Raw genomic sequence first — 22923 nt, forward strand, 5'->3', positions numbered from 1 at the left:
TGTCTGTTCTTTGAAAAGTAAATGTGAATCATTAATGTTCCGACAATTTAAAGATATTTGTAAAAGACAGTTTTGGAAAGTCAATTCAAAGAAGTCTTGAGAGCCTTTTAATGCAATAATAATCCAAATACATAGATAGAATCTTGACACAACTTTTAATTTGTTGAAGATTTTCTGTCACATTACTAAACATCGAGACTTCTTATTGTCAATTTGAGGAAGCATGCTTCATTTTAAGAAAATCAATAATTTAACATGACAACTCTTCCAAAGATTTTGAGCAAAAACAACTTAAAGCCCACTTTTTATTATTAGTTTGTGCATCTCAAGCATGAGAAACTTTCGTGGTTTATGACAAAAAATAATTTTATTCAAATCAATATATATTTTTGTGCCTAATTTAGAACTACATTGTAGCTATATGACTTGGGCCAATCAATCCCCTTCCACATCACAATTATAATTCAATAAAAAACAAGTACTACCTTTAAATCAACAATGCAATAACATTACATTAATGACATCAATATTACTGAGTACTGCATACCATAGAAAAATGTTAAACAAGGACAGACTGAAAATTGTTTTGACTAGCCACACATTTACCATCGTAAATGCACTAATTAAATTATTTGATAGCAGACATTAGTAATGGCAGCTAATTAAGCTAAGATCTCTAGTACATTCCCACTTACCCACTCACAATGATCAACACCCCCCCTCCCCCGCTCTCTCACACGCTCTCTCGCTCTCATTCATCAACAAAAAAACCACCATGCTAATTAATGTTGTCATTGATTTCTCTATTTAACTGAACAGTCTGCTTCAGCCGGATATTATAATAAACAAACATGCAGTTGGGTGTTTAAATGTACCTACAAAACTAAGAAATAGCATCCCCTCCCTCTCACCCCCCCCCTCCTCCAAAAAAAAAAAATTAGAGAAAAAATGCAGCACTTTAAATTTTGTGAACAAGAATATGTTTTTAAACAAAATAAAATCACAAAATAACTTTGAAATGTCAATATTAACAGCTTTTTAGAATTAGGACAAAAATACAAAACAATTAAATCTGAAGAAAAGAAACTTAATAGCTTTTTGTCGACATACATGAAGTCAAACATTCCACTCGGATTGTAAGATGGGACATATTTTTCTAAATCAATCGCAGATGACCAGACTGAATTCAGTCAGTGATTCATGCATTAGTGGGATTACATAACATTATAATTGGTAGGAATGTTAAACGAAGATGAAGCCGGTTTAGAGTTTAAAAAGGGGGGTCTAAAAAAGTAAAGAAAGTGAAGAAAAAAACTACCAAGTGCTATCATCAATTGAAATATTTACAATTCATAAATACTTTTTTGCTAATGATACATTATGTGTGTGCAGCATTTGTAACTGGAAGAAAAATGTGTTGCATTAATTAAATGCCTATTGGATTAGAATGGATTGGTTATATTCATCAGCTTTCAAGTCTGCATTGACAAACTTTCTACATGAAATGAAAAATTACCTTAAAATATTTTTTTCAATAAGAAATGACAGTGAAAGCTGACAAGGGAAGGAGTGTAATATGATATTACTTGTCTCCAACAAAAGTCCACTATAATAAGGAGATTGTACTCTGTAAAAACTGTGGTGTTAAAACTGACACCAATTGGTGTTAATAGAGGACCACACCCTGAGGTGTTAAAATTACACCCTAGAGATTGAACATAACACCAAAGAGTGTAAATGTAACAATCAAAGGTGTTGTAATAACACCTATAGGTGTAAAACTAACACCACCAATTTGACGCCGGTGTAAAATAACTGGTGTGGTCCTCTATGTACACCGGTTAACACCACAGTTTTGCTGTGTAGGAGGGGGGCACAGTGGGGGGAAAGAGGAGAAGAGGGGCATCATTACTACAACTGGCGACAAAGGAATAATAAAAGGATCAAGAGATAAAGAAAGAGAGCGGTTTAAAATTCTGGACATAGGGCCACATACTGAGAGATTATTATGTAACATGCCATGAGGTATATGATACATAAATAGCTGGAGAGAAAAAAGGGAGGGGGTATGAGAGGAAAAGATAGTAAGTTGTCAATTAGTGATATGAAGGCAGTCTGGATTGTATTAGACCCTATGTCCGATTAACAGGGATCACAAACATATCTAGAGAGAGCAATTAAAGCAAGCCAACAAATACCCCCTAGCTTACTCAAAATTACTTGCAATGGCCAAATCAAGGCCAGTCTGATGCCTGTACATATTGCATACTGTATCCACCAATGTTGTATTAAATCAACCCTTTTCGGCCATATAGTCATGGATTTCGATAAACAATTGCTTCAAATTATGATTTTGTTTAATGTCTATTTCTGATATATTTTAAGGACAGCTTTGGTTGTACATCAATAATACTGTCTTTGTTAATATATATTTTTTCAATGAAGTTTCTACATCAACATCAAACTCAACTTCAAGTTGTGTGTTTAAGGACACTTAAAAAGGTATGGGTGGTTGGCATCAATTTTTGTTCCAAAGTTGCTGACTGTCTAGCAAATGTATTGACTGCTTTATATGTCTTTAAACTTTCTTTTACAGTGAAAAATTGCATGAAATCTAGAATGCATTCATTACATACATGTAATACAAGGACTAAACAAGTTTTCCGGTGGTTGGAATGCAATGTTTAAGGCATGGTCACACTGCCCGAGCGTTGTTGGAGCGGTCGTGGAGCGGAGAGAAAAAAATCATCACCGCTCGCTACCGTTCACCATTTTCAATTTCGATTTTTTTTTTTTTATTTGTGTTTTCGATTTTTTCCCCGATTTTGTGAGCGAAATTCGGCCCTCTTTCCCTACTGCTCCACGACCGCTCCAACAATGCTCGGGCGGTGTGACCATGCCCTTAACTATAGGCTTATATGAATACATTCATACCATCGGTAAACTGGTAGAATTAAAGGAGAATGAAACCATTGGAACAAGATAGCTTGTGTGAAAACAGAAAAATCAAAGAAACAGATCAACAAAAGTTTGAGAAAAATCGGACAATAAATGAGAAAGTTATGAGCATTTAAATATTGCAATCACTAATGCTATGGAGATCCTCCCATTGGCAATGCGACAAGGATGTGTGATGTCACTAATGAACAACTCTCCCCATTACTTTAGTATATATTTCACTTGAATTGCCTCTTTTATCACATCTATCCATAGATCATGTGTTCTTTCTACATGAGGGCATGTAATACATATTTTTTAAAAATACATCATGGATAAAGAGTTTGTATCATCATAAGAAAAAGCAAAAAGAGACATTTTGAGGGTATTTTATAGTCCACCAAAAGGAAAGTTGTTCATCAGTGACATCACACATCCTTGTCGCATTGCCAATGAGAGGATCTCCATAGCATTAGTGATTGCAATATTTAAATGCTCATAACTTTCTAATTTATTGTCCGAGTTTTCTCAAACTTTCTTTATTCTTTGATTTTTCTGTTTCTACACAAGCCTATTTGTTCCAAAGGTTTCATCCCCCTTTAACTGCCATATTAAAAGGTGAATTCAGGGGGAGGGGGTAATTGGGGAGAAGATAACAGGAGGGGTTAAGGTAAAGGGGATTCGAGGGTACAGAAGTAAATGGGGTTAGGGAAGAGGGTCAAGGGGAGGGGTAAAAGAAAAGGGGTACGGGTGGGAGGGATGCCTCCTTCATCTCCAAGCAAATCATTATCAGCTGAAAGAGAGCATCCAGCATGGGGTACACCGCCGCCCCCATAGAGGGGCGCTGACACGGCCTGGCAGGGGATCATACCAGGCCAGCAAACAGGCTCCATTAATCAACAAAGAATTGCTTGGAATAAAAAGCAGAGCTAAAAAGGAAGGAAAGGACCGTTGCAGTCATGAGTTCCTGTACAATAATAAGACCCATCTGGAATTTATTTCAGTTCAGGAGGGGGGTGAGTGGGGGCACTCTTTGCACCACTGTCGAACATCTTTCATTTAATCCTTACGACAAAAAAGAGAAATAAATAAGAGGATGGTTGGTAAGTTATTGAGTAATATAATAAATTTTCAACCGCCAGAATCATGAGCATGTTGTATTCTTAATTTTGCATATGGCGAAAACAAAAATGGTTTTTAAATGTCATATAAAATATGCATCAATTGACATATGTGTAGTAAACATATTCAGTGCCATTTAAAGCAGGTCAAAAGAAAGTATAGTGCTACTACATTGACCATATTATTTTTTAATGGATCTTTTTGAGAATAAATTTCAGACTTTTGTACTTATTATAAAATTTCAACAAATTTTGGAAAAATCAATAAATTATTTTCATACCCAGGTATCTGCTTAACAAATTGAAAAAAAATGTGTCTTTAAAAATTTAATAGGACATACATGTGTATCAAGATGGAAATATTGGAAACATCTACCTGGAAATACAAATAATTTAGAAAAAGCTGAAGGCCGAAAGTGAAAATCTGACCATATTCAGAATCTGACGATGTGTAAACAAAGATAAGTTCGTTGGCATTCAATCACTGATAATGATGGGAATCCTTCCACAATGACCACAACTTTTGAAAGGACAGATCAGACTCCACACACCTCCCGTGAGCCCAAGTTTGCAGAGGCGTTGTGGTTCTGCAGACTTTGAACCACGAGGTCCAGGGTTCAAGTCCCACAACAGCATTGGCGCCCTTTGGCAAGGCAATTATTGACATTTGCCACTATCCTCTTAGTGAAAACAGGTATCAGGAGGAAATAATTTCTTGAATGATCCAGCCCCTTTTCAAATAGGTGGAGCAAATGCCTGGATAGTAAAACTGCCAGCCTCTTTCCTCCCTTCATCCACAAACACTATTAATTTTGCATCATTATTATCATTTGTACTCAAGTTATGTGATTAAATTCACAAAGACAATACAGAGAAACATGCTGTATCTATATACAAGCCTTCCTGATTTTTAATCATCAATGGTTTTCTTTCTTTAATGAAAACAGCACTAAATGGTAATGGCATAAAATAGCAAAATGTACCTCAAATTTGCTTATTATTATCCCTGTGTATCCACATACTAAAAAAATAAGTTAAATTTCATCAAAACTTCAATACATTACATTATAACACTTTTTTAAATAGACCTTTGCACAGAAATTGAAGAAAAGCCAAAAATCAACCTTTAAACCATCCAAACTCCAAGGTCTGTGTCTTGTCAATAAAGCCAGACCCCGGTCAAATGCCCCCTCCCCCCATAAAAAATCCCTGAATCCCTAGATCTGGTTTCCTTAACATGGTCTCCTAAAATATCACAGGAAATTTAATGAAATTTGCATCTATTAGGCATAAACTGACTGACCTTTTACTATCAGGAGCCTTCATCTAACAGATTAACGCAGCACAGAAAGATGTCTTTCAGAAACACATTTTTATCTTTCATGGCGATGTTCTTTTTTTCTTCTGTTGCATTTCCTGAAGAAATTGGGTCGTAATTACATTAAACCCCTGCATCAGACCGTGTAGTAGTAATGTGCTATAGCATAAGGATTGTTTTCAGCGAGAATTGATTCCAAAATTTGAAGTGTGATCACAGTGTTGAATATACATTTCTTTTTCTTTATTCATACTTCATTTTTCTACAAATATTTCTACTCAATCGTTGAATTGTTTAAAAGTCCTTAAATTAATTTTCCTTTTACCAAACAATATGTTAAACATTGCCTCGAATCATCATAAATATTTGCCAATAATTTACATTTTAATGTAATAATCTGGAGTGACATATGTAAAAATGTGATTTTTTTTCATAATTATATTAATACACTCTAAATTTCAAGGATTCAAAATTAATCAACAGAAGCTGTGAATAATAACCATCCAATGATTGGATACTTTCTTTTAATTGTAAAAGGATTTAATAAAACTCTTTATTGTTAATATAATATGCTCACTTTAATGCAAATCTAATAGGTTTAAACTACATCTAAATCGAATGTTGGGCTTATCACAAGTAACAGCCATTCTTTATTGATTTTCACATCCTTGAAATTAAGAGTGTTTCATGAAACATTTTTCACTGACAAATTTGCTTTCAGCCAATCAGATGCAAGGATTTCAGTAGCTTGTAACATCAGTCAGTGAAAATCCCAGACTAATTGTTTCATGAACAAGTACCATGCAGGACTTTGGAAGGTGACAAGATCCATAATTCAAAACCATCCAATGATGGAATTAATCCACCATCGCTAATAAATAATTTGTGCGCTTAGAAAAACCAGTAGTACGCGCCTTAAATGTGATGTATTACTATTATTTTATCACTAAAATTGTTTTAATCAACATTAATAAGGAATCTGTATATACTTGTTTTATTTCTCGAACTACCCCTAGCCACCATCTTTACAATAACCTTCCTATGGTATTTCAGTTAAAGGTTACAACATCATGATTTTCTTTAATATTTTCAATCCAAAAACAGCAAATAAAAAGGCGGAACTGTTTTGATTTCCAAAACAATATGCAAGTCCTTGAACTTAGCGATTTCTTGACATTTTCCGGCAAAACAGGTAGAAAAATAGATAAGATGAAACCAAAAGAACAAAGAAAATTACAGGTGGACAAATTACATTTGCAAACATTTCATTTCGCAATATTTTTTGTTATGAAATGGAAAGTCTTTTTTTTTAATATCATGATGTTGCCGAACTTTGCTGCAGCGCCGAGAGCTCTTTCATCTATAATATCGCCAAATCGAACAAGCTCCCGTAAAATGAAACTACAAAAAAAAACATGTCAGATGCAATCTCATATTAAAAGCCGTATCCCTGTGCTTTAAATTGAAATTCTTTTTCCTAATCTACTATGATACCAGCGGGGCAATGCCTATGGCATGGGATGTCCTTCCCTTGACCCCTTGCTACAAAATAAATATACCTGTATCTTAAAATAGCCTCCATCTATATGATTTGCAAGTATTTTTTGTCATTTACAGCACAATTTTTTTTCTTGAAATTAAATATTCTCTAAAAAAAATTACATTTTGAGAAACACAGTGCCAGCAATGGTCATGACCACGGATGTCCTAATCAGGGAGAAATATATATAAATAAATATAAGGGGCTCGGGGCGACTTCGCCCCCGAAATGGTTAAAAGAGCCCTGGTAAATCCCCATTCACCGGAATGTTAAAGCTCCCCCAATGTTGCAGAATTGACCCAAATGTCGAGATATGCAGCCCCCGAAAAAAAAAACATGACAAAAAATGCCCACTGTGGATATGGCTCTAGTCCCTCTAATTGACCTTAGAGATGTGCTGTGCCCATTCATATTTTTTTTCCATGTGCATGTAGGCCCTATGCAGTAATACATGGCAGGCAATGCCCTCAAAAAATTGAAATAAAATGCTTGGAAATATTTTATGTCTATTCACTTGTACTCCAACTGCACTACAATTGCTTACAATCATGATTGTATCACATTATCTAGAATTATATAGAATTTAAAGGAAACTTTCTTAAAAAAGAGTTTGCCCATAAAATAAAGCCATTTCCAAGCATCAAATGAGACATGGAACCAGGCTCGATAGGCCTGTGAAGTGTCGTAGAGTGTAGTGTTTTTTAGCCAGCTTCAAAGACATGCTAGACGAGCGATTAATCTCCATAAATGTGCGCAATGAGGACAGCTAGTGCCCTCCATAAAAACATAGCTATACGAGCTAGGTAGAGATAGATGAACGAGATGTAGGAGCACTAATCAATTAATCACGAGCGGTGACCGAGCTGACGAGGGAACCCCCCCCCACCCCCGGAACACGTGAAGAGAGCGATCCATGTCTGTCTTTATACAAGCACAATGTGGTAGAGCCGTCAAATGTTTGCATTGTTTCGTGCGAAGTCCTCTTGCACCATCTAGCACACTCGGCGAAGAAATATGACATCGAGACTGAAAAACAGGGACATCCACTACTGCTGCTGCTGCCACTTTTGACATTTTTGTTGCCATGGAAACCGAGGTATTTGAAATCCTGAAGACGGACGGGGAGAGGGAAACGGCAGGACCCTGGCAACTGAACGGATCCCTCTCCGATCGGCTTGAGTGTTTGCCAGGCTGGGTCGCGTGCTTTGGGTCTATTTGAACACAGGCCCCCGCCTAACACTCTTAAGTGGGCACCAAGGTCCACTCGAAGAAGCTATGACTGCGCATCCGTTCGTTGTCGCGGCCAATCCTTTCAGCGTTTACATGTACTCCTGCCTTTATGCCCTGCAAACACCCTAATGTACTTCCCATTCAAGGCTTCTTCAAAAGAGGGAGAAAAATATTGGATAAGAGGGCAATATGTAGGAGAAAAATTAAAAAAAAGGAATGACTAGGACATCAAAAAGTGAAATATAGAAAGAGGATTTTCAAATCAAATTTTACAATACAATGAATTAATAATTTTACAGTCCGATTACTTTAAGTTGCCAAAACCAGCACTTTATGTAAAAATCAATATGAGTACATTTCAAAATTATTAAAATTTCCTTAAAACAGGGTAGTTGCTAGCTAACTGTAGAGAAAAAAGCATAGGCTCAATCGATATCATAGTTTTTTTTAATAAAAGCAGATCTATTTTATATTGGACACTATGGTATGTGCAAAGAAAGAACAGAAAGGGTAAATGTTTGTTCTTTGCATCCGGAAAGCTGAATGAATATCAATACAAACAGGTGAAATAAACACAGTTTGTATTGTAAAGTACTTGACGAGCTAGTCGGTCCTGGTGTTCTACACTGTAGCACGAGCAGACCGACTCACGATTTTCCGAAAACAGGCACTCTGGACAATCATGAAATGAAAATATTGTTCTGCTTGATAGCAAGAGGCTTTGTTCCAAATTTTGAAAAAGGAACTGCTTTTTATGGGTTTTTTTTTCACCTGTGACATGAATGTAGGCCTATATATTGCTTATGTCTTCTAAATTGCTAAAGCCAATGACAGACGCTTCAAAAAGTTCACCTTACGGCACGACCTTCATTGAAAATGCCCCAAAATTGTGTATGCACTTGTATGTACACATGTACAAGTATGTCTGAATAAGTATCAAAGATACATTGGTTAAAGTGATTGGTTAACATTGGTTTGACTTTTAAAAAATCTGAGCTATAAGGTCACACTTTTCACCTGTGTCTGTGATATGTTACAAAAATGAAGCCCAGAAAAAATAGCATTCGAAAATAATTATTTAGTGCTTCAAAAATTGAAATATAAAGTGACCAGAAACACCATTTTAATTTCATCCCATACACTTATGTGTACTATTTAGGTGTCTATAAGACGCCTATTTACAAAATCGGGGGTTGCCTTGTAGTTTCAGCTTTTCATTCTCAATAATGGTTGTTTCCAGGGTTTATTAGTTCTAATACATGCACTTGTACACATGTTTCATCTTGGCTTGAGAATTTTTTTAATCGGCTGCTCACAAAGTTAAACAATACCTTTAAAGACAGATTAAGAAACCAAATATAAAATTTTGATAGATCAAAGAATATAAAATCCTACAACTTATTTTTTTAAATATTACTCTTTTTTTTCACCTTTAACTTTTTTTCACCATATTACTCTTGTAATCCTGACTTTGTACGGATGTATATTATCAATACTGCCTAAAAACAGATTAAGAAACCAGATAGAACATTTTGATAGACTGAAGAATGCATCCTACAACTGATTTTTTATGCAATATTTCTCTAACTTTTTTTTTACCACATTACTATTGTAATCCTGACTTTGTATGCGTGTATAGGATTCATACTCTGGAAATAGATAACCGCTCGTGTGTATCAACACATGCCCCCCCCCCCCTGATCTGTCACATCTATCATTTGACCCTGTATCAATGGGCTCATTCAGACCTATTTCACAACTACCCTACTGTGAAAACTGTTCTCATTTATTGAACAAACCCGAATCAATCTCGCCTATCTATCAAACAAAAACAAGGCGCCCGCGATCAATCGCCGCCGAATCCTGTGGTCCCAGGGGTCGCACCCTGTCACGGCGTACCGTATACCCCGTCGATGCGGCCAGACGTTTCACAAAGGCAACCGGTTCATACCTGTGTAGACAATGCCTGTAAAATCAATGTTTATCAAGGTGAAAAGAGAAATGAAGATTCTCAATTATGTCTCTCGCCCCCCCCCCCTCCTTCCATCATCTCTTTTCTCTCAAGCTGTCATTCTTGCCCCCCCCCCATTCTCTTGCCCTCCTTCACCTTTCCCCTACCCCTTCCCAATCTGTCTCCCTCCTTTCTCTTCTCTTCCCCTATCCCTCTTCCTATCCCCTCCTCAATCTCTTCCCCCTACCCCCTCCCTCTCTCTCCCTCTTTTGCTCTCTCATACAAACGCAAGTCAACAGCTTTCGCCCTTCTTTATATTTCTAATAAGACATGCCGATACCTAATCAATAATGTTTGACAAATTGACCAAGACTTCTGACTCTTATCCACGAAGCTTGTTCAGAAATAAATGCACATGTTTGGATAATTCTTGCCGTTGAGTATTAAAGGAGTTGGCAAATAGGAGAACCTGATATTGATTATGGTTCGGTAGAGAGGGGCTATAATATGTTATTAGCAACTTAGAGCCATTTCTTCTTCAAAATCGGCAATTGATTAGATCTCCATTGTGCAGTAACCTGTGTGCATTCTTAATCCATCTATAAATGTCTGAGTATAAAGGATTCTTATTTCCCTCATTTCTATACCCTGGTATGATCTAGTATTAACAGGAAATCTTATTCATCTACTAGGCCTATATTCCTTAACCTGATGAAAATAAATTGTTGTGCATTAAACCATCAGTATATACATATATGCTGGTTCTGCCTTCTTTTTATTTATTATTTTCCTTTATAAACATGTAGATCCCAACCATATTCCTATTAATTCCTGTATATCATTCCAAATTACATGCACTTGTGATTTTGTGATTAATGCGATTTTAAACAACAAAAATATACTTAAACACTAGCAGCCCTATATGATACTTTGTAAAATAATACGATTTATTAACATTGTTGAATAATCTATTTCTTTTCTATCGTATTAATCTCATGTCCACTGCATTTAAATTTTTCCAAGACAAATGTCCCACTGCCCTAATAATTACCCAACATTACAAAAAATATTCAGTTAAAATTACAAACACTTCAGATGCATGTAAATGTGAATAAACTTGAAATTGGATATAAAAATGCACAATTTTTTGTATAATGTATAAATAATATTAGCATATTGTGCGAATTATGAAACTGCTTATATGTGTGACATGTGTTTATTCTATAGAACTAGGTTTTCATATCTTGCCCTTGAACTAAACATTACACGACAACACGATAGTCAATTGATGGACACTAGTGTAGGCAAATGATCTCAGAAATTGGTAAGGGATTCATTTTCATCCCCCTCATTATTTCACCATATATTCCAAATGTCAACCCATCTCAAACTGAAAATTGACGAGGAGAATATGGCCGGACAGGCCTGTCAATAAAACAAATTTACTATAGACACTGCAGTCTGCCGTCCGCTCCTTGTGATCTGCGTGGATGGGAATGAGAGTCTCCTCAAACACAAGAGATGAAAAACAAGAGACCCCCCCCCTCATCTCCTGGAGGAGAGAACTTACGCTCTGTGTTGATTCTGCTGCTTATCGTTATGACGACCTTTAATCTGTTGCCATGGTGATATGCAGATCTTTAATTTTAATTTTCCTCTTTTCCTTGGCCGCAGATTGCCCTGGCGATGGAAACAATATCCTGCCAAAGGTTCCTCCAACCAACCCAACCGGCCAGTCAGAGCCTGCCCCCCTTTTGGCTTGACCATATGTAGGATGGCTTTATTTGTTCGCCTCGTCCCCTTGAAGTCATCTAATAAGTTTTCAAATCAAATCTTCATTTGGCCTGGTTCCTGGCGATCTCCCCAGTACCATGTATGGAATTAATGAGAAGAAATAAATCCCACACTCCCAAAGTCCGTCTTCGTCAGGGGCGGTTAAACTTTAACTCATAAAACAAAGCTGGATGAATCCACGAGTCGGCTACTCAGAAAGCCAATTTCGTTGATTGGAAACCTAAACGATGCTATTCCTACTATGCGTCCCTCTACACAAGAGTCCTACTGTTATCATAAACAGTATTCAACAGCTTTGTAAAATCATTTTGATATTTGAAAAAAAAATCATGTAGGCCTACTTTTTATCATCAAAGCCTTATTTCATCAAATTCTAATTTCAAAGAAGAAAATTCATTTCTACATAGCAAAGACTTTTAGAGCCCAAGGATTTTGTGTAATACACAAATGTGAAAAGATGAGGATGAATAAAAGCATGCAAGTCACATTATAATTCTGATAATAGTGACACGTGTTATATACAAATGGCGGACGCTTACTTCTGCTCCATACATTGAATATGGATATGCTCTTCCCAAGTTAACCCATTGTATTTTCAATTTTATAGCAACTTGACTTTCGGTACAGCTTTACATAGAGAATTGAAAGTAGTGGAGTACCACTTATCCTTCTACACTTTACACGCAAAAGCAGTAAATATTATTTTCAATCAAATCACTGCTGATGTTAATTTATGGTAAAGGTTAAAGGGGAAGTTCACCCTGATAAAAAAATTTATTGTAAAAATACCCCCAAAAAATTGAAAATATTGCCGAAGGTTTGAGAAAAATTCATCAAATAATTAAAAAGTTATTAGAATTTTAATTATTTGATTTGTGACGTCATATGCGAGCAGCATTCCTACATAGCAAATGGTAAAAAATCAATGAAATGTCATTTTTCAGAAAATTGAAAATAGAATACAAAATTAAGCCATCAGGAACCATACAAAATTTGAAATTCATGCATTTTATATTAATTACATAAAACATGAGGCAGCTGCTCGTTTATGACTGCAAATGAGAGAGTTGATGACATCACTCACTCACTATTTCTTTTGTCTTTTATTATATGAAATATGAAATATTTTTATTTTCTCGTCTTTGTCATGTGAAATGAAGTTTCATTCCTCCCTGAACACGTGGAATTCCATTGTTTTAACATTTTGTGCTTCAGGCAATGAGGTCCTAATCATCAAATTCGTAAAAATTGAAATATTGTATAATTCAAACAATAAAAATCAAAAGAATTAGTGAGTGAGTGACGTCATCGACTCTCTCATTCGGATGTAACTGGCTCGTTCATATAACTATATTGTTGGAAATAAGCGAAACTTTAAAATGTCGTAACTTTCTTATTTTACATCCCATTTTGATGAATTTTCAGCATTGTGCTTGTCTGATTTTTCTCTATTGATTTAAATCAACATTTTTCTGAGGTTGACTTGACCTTTAAGCATTCCGAGTAATTTTTGAAAATAATAATCTGAAAGTGTCTATTTACAATTAGCCAGGGGAAACATGTTTAAATACTCAAGAATGAGCCACTATTTAAAACTGATATCATACAGTCCATTTTTTAGCAATGTCCATTTCAATTCCTTGGTAGATTTCACAAATAATTTATATTGTTATATAAAAATCTATCATGCAATCCATTGCACTTATATATATATCATGTAGGCCCATACAAATTATTTCAGACTTGAATACATATGCTCACAATATCCTTTAATATAGATCATGTTCATGGAGAAAATGAGCAGCTTGTAGAATTGTCTGAAAGTAATAGTTATTGAGAGAGAAAAATACACTGTAGAAAATAGATATGTTTATTGTATTTATGAGGGCAGATGAGTTGGAAAAAACAGCAGCATTACGCACTTCACATCCTACAAACTGACAGCTATTAATGTTTTTTTCTTTGATGAATAAACTTTACTCTTGCAATTTTACTCATAGTGAGCTCCGCATTCATTTTTATCAGTTATTCATTTTGCTAGGTGTTTGACGGCACTATGTCTGCGCACTGCTTTAAAATTTTGTTTTGCCTGCAATTAAAAGGCATTTTCATGCTGCACAGGTCTGGCTGGAGCCCATTTCTATTCTCATTCTAAATCCCCCTAGATTATCAACAACAAAAGGTCGACTGACTCCCACCATTCATGCTTCAAACCTTTTTTTTTCTTCTCAAATTTAATGTTACATCTTTAAGAAGAAGTGAGGGAGTGGTAGGAGGATTGGAAAGAGAAACTGTTCCCTGCTTTTCATCAGATGTTCATTTAAAGAATTAAGCCAGAGAGGAGAGGGCTTTGATTACATTACTTGATTCGGTATTATTCTGGTGAGACCTAACTAATCTCATCTCCACCGCCCCTCCTCCTCACTGGCAAGTATCCCTTCTTCTCTGAGCCATATAATGACCCCTTCTATAGAGCGTCAAATCTTAACTTCATCACCCCGCTCAAAAGGTAGCTAATGTGCTTTTAAATGAACCCCATTCAAGCCAGCCAGCTCTGACTGCACCATCAAACTATCTTTGCGACCCCCCTGAACGGAAAGGGAACTTGAACAATGGAGGGGTGGGAGTTAAAGGGGGGTACTTAGGGGGGACCAGACAGATAATCCCCTGGCGTTAGATTTCCTTATTAAGTTCAATTCATCTCATCAAGTGAAAACCACCCCTGTCTGGGAAGTTCCTCAAAGAAAGCATCAAGGATCTCATTAACTGGCCACTCCTAAATGAACAAATTCCCAAAAAAGAGAAAGTGCGACAATATGTAACTATTGCTCTGTTATAGTTTGAACGAGCTGTAAAGGCAAGGATTGAAAGTGATATGAGGATTGCCTTCACAGCATTGCAGCCAACAAAATTGTTGAGCAAGAGAGAAAATGATTGCATCTTTGCTGCGTGGACCTAGTACATGTAGGTCCATGCCTGAGTGATGGTATTGCTAGTTGTATGTACATTTATGTTTTGTGCTACAGTCTGAGTCACACCAGCGAAACCAACTCCAGACTAACAAAATCTATTACGCTATTTACCAATGGCATTTCATTGGTCGATTTGGATTCAGTTTTATTGATGTGACTGAGCAGAAGACAATGAACACCAAAATGCCCCAACACCCCCAAAACACTATGAAGTAGGCCTAATTAAAACCATCGGCTTTGTGGATAAACAAACAGTGCTAATGACTTGCATGTTTGTGTGTTTGTTGCTAGACATTCATTAAACTGTGGTAATGACTTCATGAGACTATGAATCAAGAAGTCAGTCGCAAGGTGCGTTGAACAGTATCGATTCCTTAACACGCAATTCTGATGACTTAAAAACAACATAATAATGTGGTATTTTCAATCAGTTGCTAATTGCCATTCCTAGATTACCACCCCTAAACTTTTGGCAATTGAGTTACGACTGCGTGCACGCAAGTTCCCACTGCACAAACTCCCCAAACCAATCCCGACTTCATACAAGGAAAATCATTGTGAGATTGCCGTTATTCTGGCACAAAACAAATTCTCTGACTTTTCTTCTTTAATTTTATATACTCTTTCATTTTTCTTTTCTAGGGGGGGGAGAATACGCAGAGGTCATGACATCCGAAACATCTCGCTCGGCTGTGTTATGAGTGGCATTGTCTACTGGCCTATGACTGCTGTGAATAGGCTTTTGTAACACCGTGAATAGGGCGCTAGTGCAGGTAATTATGACTGGAAGGCAATAGTAGGGAACAACTAAACTAACCCCTCATCCAACAATAGGGGGACTCCGACTCGAAGGATGCCACAAAAAAGGAACGGGAGAATGAAAGAAACGATCGACCATAGATCTTTTGAGTGACTGGAGCAACCCACCTTAAGTTAGGGAAGTAAAGAGGGTTATAGAGCGAGAGAGAATGAGAGCTCAGGAAAAAAAAGAGAGAAAGGGAAGAGAGAGAGAAAAGAGAGATGGAGACAAAATAAGGAAGAAGCACTACATTTATTCCTGCCATATCAAAACTCAAAAGCCCCTGAAAAATAGGGGAGACAGATTTTTTTTCCTGCTGGGGGCGAAAAATTTAGAAAAAAGGGGCATATTACACTGTGGCAAGTCAAGAATGTAGTAGTCCCCCCAAAAAATGTAATCTTGTAATAATAAGAGGTAGAAAAATGGAGGGTATTATTAATGTGTGATGCCAAAATCTACTAAGGTCTACAAAACAGAGAGAGAGAGAGAAAGAACGAACGAACAGAAAAGAGATAGGGAGAGGGGGAGGAAGTACACAGAAGGTAGGAAGGAGAAACATTGATGGTACTTTGGAACTACTTCCCTCCGCCATCAGGCTGCCCCGCGTGTCATGCCGCTGCTGCCGCAGAAGACCCATAAAAACAGAGAAAAGATCTCAAAGGTTGGGTTGCGACGGACGACAAAAAGGGGAATTAGTTGATTTATTTCTTCATCCTGATGGGTATCTTTCTGTCATCTTCACAATGGAATCTGGATTTGGTGACAGTTGATTAATGTCCATAATGACACGAGCGATCTTATCAAAACCATTCACATGTAACGATCCCGTAATCCCCGACTTCGGCACTAGTTCTAGTTCAGTTCTGGGATTCGTAACGAGGGAAGGCGGTGGTACTCTCTGTCCCATATTCCACCTCCCATTATATACTCCCACTAAACGAGATCAATGCCGGAGTTTTTGGTGTCTTTGCTAGTATGCCTGGGTGGCTGCGTATATACCCTATCCTTTGCATTTCACTGTGAAGAGAAAAAATGTCTCAACTAGAAAAATATTTTGATGAATGTTCATTTTGACTAAGGATATAGTGTAGACAGAAATGACACAGAACACTTTGATGAAGTAAAAAATAAACTTCTGTCTACAATGTATGTGTAATAATAATCTCAGTGGAATTATTTCAAATCCTGCATTGTTTGATTCAATGCATTGATCAAGATAATAGGTAATCATCAATTATTTTGGGTAAGATAAAACAAATTCTGTTTCTCTGAATATTAAACAATCATTATGCAAAGCAATTATGCGCATTCATAGATCAAGTGGGGGAGCATCGAATATCAACTTAAAACTGAAAGCTCTTTCATGTCATTTTTTTTAACCCTTACAACACAAAATCTCAACAACAGGATCCATGAGTAGATGCCTAACATGTGTAAATGAAAAATATGGAACTTCATGAGGACAAAAATAGATTCCAATTCATATTGTGTAGAAAATATGCTGCCATTTGGTCTTGTAACGTTTTCAGAAACTATAAAGTACATACTATTCACAGTGGATATTTAGGGGATATATTATTTCCACCTTTGAGGTGACTGCAGAATTTTGGGGGCTATTTCCTTCATTTTAAGGGCTACTTTTCAGAGGCAACAAGCAATTACAGTTCAAGTAAATCTTAGATTTGGGTTTGACAGATATTGGGGTGACTAGAAAGAAAGGTTGCCCAAAAGCAAGCATTTGGGGGGATTTTAGGGGCTACTTGGGCTGTCAGGGGGGCAAATTCACCAGTCGCCCTAATATATTTCTCACTCTTTCATACACACTCCTCGCTGAAGCACTCAAAAGCTTGTTGTGCAAGAAAATGCTTTTCTCTGAATTTGTGCAAACATGGCATTGACTCTTTGAGTGGGGGCCCTCTCTGTGAACTTCTTCTGTCTCAACCCCCGAAATCCAGTGGCTATGAGATATCTTTGGAAATGGAGGCCAACGGTGAACCTTGACCCCAAAATTCCTTTTGATCTGTTTACCAACTAGAGCCTTGGTATAGTTATTTCTCCAGCTTGTATAATTTACATCAACTGAAAGATTCAAGAGATTTTATATTTCCGAATAACGAAGAAGTGAAAATAATGAATTTCTTTTACAACCTGTCTGGCTGTACATGTATGTTCTATTGCCTCTAATGCATACATGTACATACATGTAGGTTATCTATGAACATAGGTTATCTCCTTGAAGTAAGCTAAATTCATTTAACTGACATCAAAATGAAAGTGAAATGAAGAACTTTTCATACGTAGTATGCTACATTTGATTTGATGTTTTCCCTCTATTTTAAAGACCTTTACAATAAAAAAGAATCCAATTGAACGCAATAATGGTTTCTTCAAATTTTATCAAAGTAAAATTCACGGGATGTTATAAAGTAACAAATAAGTGAACAAAAAAAATTGTGACCTCTCAGCCTGCCTATGTGTCATATTGCTTCAAATGTCTACATGTAGGCCTAACTTCAAAGAGTAACATAATTTTCATAGCTTTAAGAGAAAACAAGAATTAACCCCTATGTTACTCACCATGAAGCATGTAAAATTTCAAACATGTATCTAAACAGTTATCAAAATTAAAACAAAGGATTGATGTAGTTGGCTACATGTATACACACTACTCACTTCATTTCACTCTGTACTGTATTTTTCTTACTTTAATTTTCTCTACATAATAAAAAGACTCTCAGTCACCCACAAGTGGCTATGCAGCCTGTATTGTCACATATTTCCCATATTTGACATCAGGGGCGGATCCAAGATTTTTTTAAAGCGGGGGCACATTTCACCCCCCCCCCTCCGAGGAAAAATTTGAAGAGGCAAAAAAAAAGGTCTTAACTCTCAAAAGGGGAGGGGGCACACTTCTGTTTTAATGGCATTTTTACATTACAAATTTTAATTGTGCCTCTCAAAAAGGGGGGCACGGGCCAGCTATGACCCCCCCCCCGGATCCGCCGGAGATTGACATAAAATTTCCAACATAACACTTGCTACCGATCTGTGAAAATAAAGCTATCAAAATAAAATGTGATGATTATTCAGGAAGTGTTGATACAATTACAAGGAGATACACTGTCATTTTATCATGCATTTTGGTGCAAAAAGAAAATTCCAAGTTACAAATACTTATTTCCAAGCGGTTTTTCCCCTGAAACTGGTAGATCTCTAAACCCAATAGTAGCGAAAGGAAATACATAGTGTAATTTTCACACAGTTGAGCTGGCTAATAAATCACATATTTATCGCGCTAAAATTATGCTACGTTTGAATATTCCCAGTTCGCATTGCACAGTTGAGCCGAATTATGCTGTTTGAATATTCCCAGTTCACATTGCACAGTTGAACCGAATTATGCTACGTTTGAATATTCCCAGTTCACATTGCACAGTTGAGCCGAATTATGCTATGTTTGAATATTCCCAGTTCACATTGCACAGTTGAGCCGAATTATGCTACGTTTGAATATTCCCAGTTCACATTGCACAGTTGAGCCGAATAGCACCCCTACTCATTGTACAAGAGAGTTTCATACAAAAAAATTAGTTTTCGTTTTTGTAGATAGCCTGTTCCTGGATGTACCTCCTCATTCTATTTGCAATGATTTTAGTTGCATTATTTAGTTGTTTTCTGTAATTTTAAGCAATAAATACACTGAAAAGTTAAAAATCATTTGTCTAGTACAGAGCCTTTCAAACTATACTTATAACAGACATCCCACCCTTTCTGATTGAAAAATAGGGACAATTTTGTATTTGAAATATAGGAAATAAAGTTGCATATCCCATAGTGGTGCATAGTAGTATCAAATGTAAGAAAAATCCTTTGTAAATAAGAGCTCTGAATGGAAAAACTTCAGATTCTTTCCTCCAAATTCAGAATGGTTGAGAACTCGGTTGTGGCCTACTTTTTCAAAGGTCTGTACCAGTCTATGGGTCAAGACTAGTCCTCCCTTGGCCATCCAACCCAAATCCATCACAAAAATGTGACCTCATCGGGACATGCACTGTAAACACTCCAGTGACCTGAGCTTGAGGTCAATGTAGCCTCAAGGTACAAAGGTCAGAGGTCAAGCACAATTTAATCCCAATGACCAGGAAAAATTGAGCTCCTTGTTTAGAAGAAAATGATGGGGGACCCCTGGCTATGCCATGAGCCTAGCACCCAGCAGGGGGCATGGTCACTCATGGTCACTCTGAAGCAGAATGTTGTAGAAAATTTGTAATACAAGCATGGTACAAGTACCAGGCCTAAATGTCAGATGTTGTTCTCAATGCAGGCCGACCACTGTCATTAACAAGCACACAAGCTCGAGAATCTTTCCAGCTTCGAAAATGGTGCCAAATTTTTGTTTAAAATCATACCTTGCTCAAAAACAAACTTTGACATTGACACAAAAAAATCTCTCTGATTATAGTTACCAAGTATATACAATGTATATCAAAGTGGGGGAAAAGGCCAATTAGTGAATTACAGCTTCTAATCATGAAAGTTTTGAATTATTAGTGAGTTTGCGCGATGTAAAATAACTGTCTAGTTGCATGCATTATCAGCAGGCCTATGACGATAAAATCAATCATTCTAGCACTATAAATTTCAATAATTTCAATAAATTTTAATCTTTACAATACAGGACATAGGCACAGACAACGGGCATCGGAATAGGCTTGTGTAGACCCCTAAGTACAGTACATTAATCTAATACAGCCTTTGAAGGCCTATGCCAACATACAGATGCAGGCGGTATGAACTGTACTTTCTTACATCACACAAATGATATAATAAATAAATCACTATCATCTTAAAAGTCTATCGACATTTTGTTTACAGCTAGGTTTGTTGGTCAATAAGCATCTTTTGTGGCAAAATCGCCAACTCAAGTGGACATTTGGGAGATCTGAAAACCAAGAATGATAAATTGCTTGCAACACTTAAAAAAAGATGCCATTTTACCGAAGACATTATCCGGGATAATCTCTTCCCTTTCTTGGTTATCTTGTTGTATCAAACTTCCATTTTGAGGAACTCGTCCTTTTATTTACAGATACTGCAAGATATGTAGGCCTATGTAATTATCCTGTAGTCCCTGGTGTAGGTATCCATGTGTGGTTTGTTTAGAGGACTCTTGCAGACCCTAAGGTCAGTTAGGGAAGCAGGGTCAACAGCCATTAGGGGGATTAACTGACTAGGCTTAAGAGGGATTGGTGGTCAGCAAGGTTAAAAAAACATAACAAGAATAGCACAATGATGCATGATTCGTAGAAAATATGCCGGTTTAAACTTTGAAGTGCTTTAGATTTTCATTGACTTACAATTTAAATCGCATAACTTCAACAAGGTCCAAATTGATAATCAGATTCGGTTATTCAGAAGTGGCTTGATTTGAAAATAATGTTAAAGCCTATATCCTCAAGCCTCTCTTATGTTTTGGTAAATTCCTTAAATGTGTTTGCCTCTGTTCCAGCTAAATCTTACATCATACTAATGAGGATCAAAGTCATAAAATCATTAATGTGTGAATAATAGAAAATAAAACATGTTTTAATTAACATATTTTTGCAATTTCACATCAATCATTATTTTGGTCAGGATGTAGCAATCGGCAAGATACAGGCCTATAATCAAACTGAAGTTATTGCCAATTTGAAAATGAAATAAGTTTAGATAGGCCTACTTTCATGTAACCAGGTTTAAATGAACATTACCCTGTACAAAAGAAAAGTGAAGACCTATCATCGATCATTTTGGGGGAATCATACAGAAAGGGTAAATTTGTACTCTTTGTAAACAAACACGCAAGGCACATGCCAAAATAATTGAATGACCTTCTTCAAGGCTGATAAGAATATGATTTCAATTCTCATTTGAATCTATTTACACAGGAGCAAGATAGAATATTAAAAAAAAAACATTTGACTATCCAATTCCAATGCCACTTTAAAACATATGCCTATTTCAAAATGTTCAGATTAAGAAAACTATATATTACTAACATATCACAAATCAACTGAGAGAATTACAATTTATTCCCCCCCCGGCTGAAATAGAGACTACGCACACAACAGGGAGTTAAATAAACAAGTTTGATTTGTAATTTCTAATGGAGTAACATGATGGGGGTTGGGGCACTTCCGGGGCTTCAGCATCTCTAGGTCTTCACAGAGATTTAAACTTTATAGAATTTATATCAGGTTGATAATCATTCATTCCAATTCGATCTAGAGTTGAATCTCCTCCGATGACATTTATTTATTTTCTTTTTCAAAAGCTCCATCCTGGGAAGGAATTCAATTACGATGCGAATTAAACGGAGAGGACAAGGGTTCACATTGGTTCGATTTTTAATAGATTTTTTTTAGATAAAGGTTATGTTTCACATTATGTGTTTGGAGAAAAAACTTTGGAATCCAGTCCCATACTGTCTGAATGATGTACGCATCTCACACAAAACAAAACATGGCTTTGAATATGTGGTGCACACAATTTAATGAAGGTTTTTCTTCAGATACTATGACTGCACCACACATCTCACAAGAACCAATACATGGATATGTACATGTGGTGCATGCACTGTGACTACATATATGAGGGTCTCTATTCAGATACATGTACCGTCTGATTGCTTACAAGAAACAATACACAGATATGAATGAGTGGTGCACACATTTAGATACATGTAGACAGGTCAGGCTTATCAACGGGTTAATCCAATTCATTCTGAGAATTTCTTGTACATGTACATAATCACAGGGATTTGTACAGAGATGCCAAGTTCAAAGACCAGCTATGCCTGAGAGTTTCTGTGAATCTGAGTGAGATCACAGACATTGTGTACAATGTATATGGGGATAGGCTGCGATTGTTGCGTGAGACAGAGATTTGAGGGGATGAACAAGAGTCCAAAATGTTCGAGTCTCACGCATAATGCGTGAGACTTGGTAGCTCTGTTTGTAGTGAAACCAGCCATAATCATGTAAATATGTAGAAGGGGGGTTTCATGAACCATACTTTCAGTGATTTTTCACTGAATTTACTCTGAGCCAATCGGATGCAAGCATTTCAGTAGCTTATGACAAATATTCGGTGAAAAGCAATTACATTTGTTTCGTGACATGCTCCCCGAGTTTCATGGTCTCTAAACAATGACACATCACAGAGTTCTTCCATAAATGCCCCCCAAAAAATTCAACGATTAAGGACCTCTAGCATTGAACTC

This window comes from Lytechinus variegatus, chromosome 15, assembly GCF_018143015.1.
Source record: "Lytechinus variegatus isolate NC3 chromosome 15, Lvar_3.0, whole genome shotgun sequence".
Taxonomy (NCBI): domain Eukaryota; kingdom Metazoa; phylum Echinodermata; class Echinoidea; order Temnopleuroida; family Toxopneustidae; genus Lytechinus; species Lytechinus variegatus.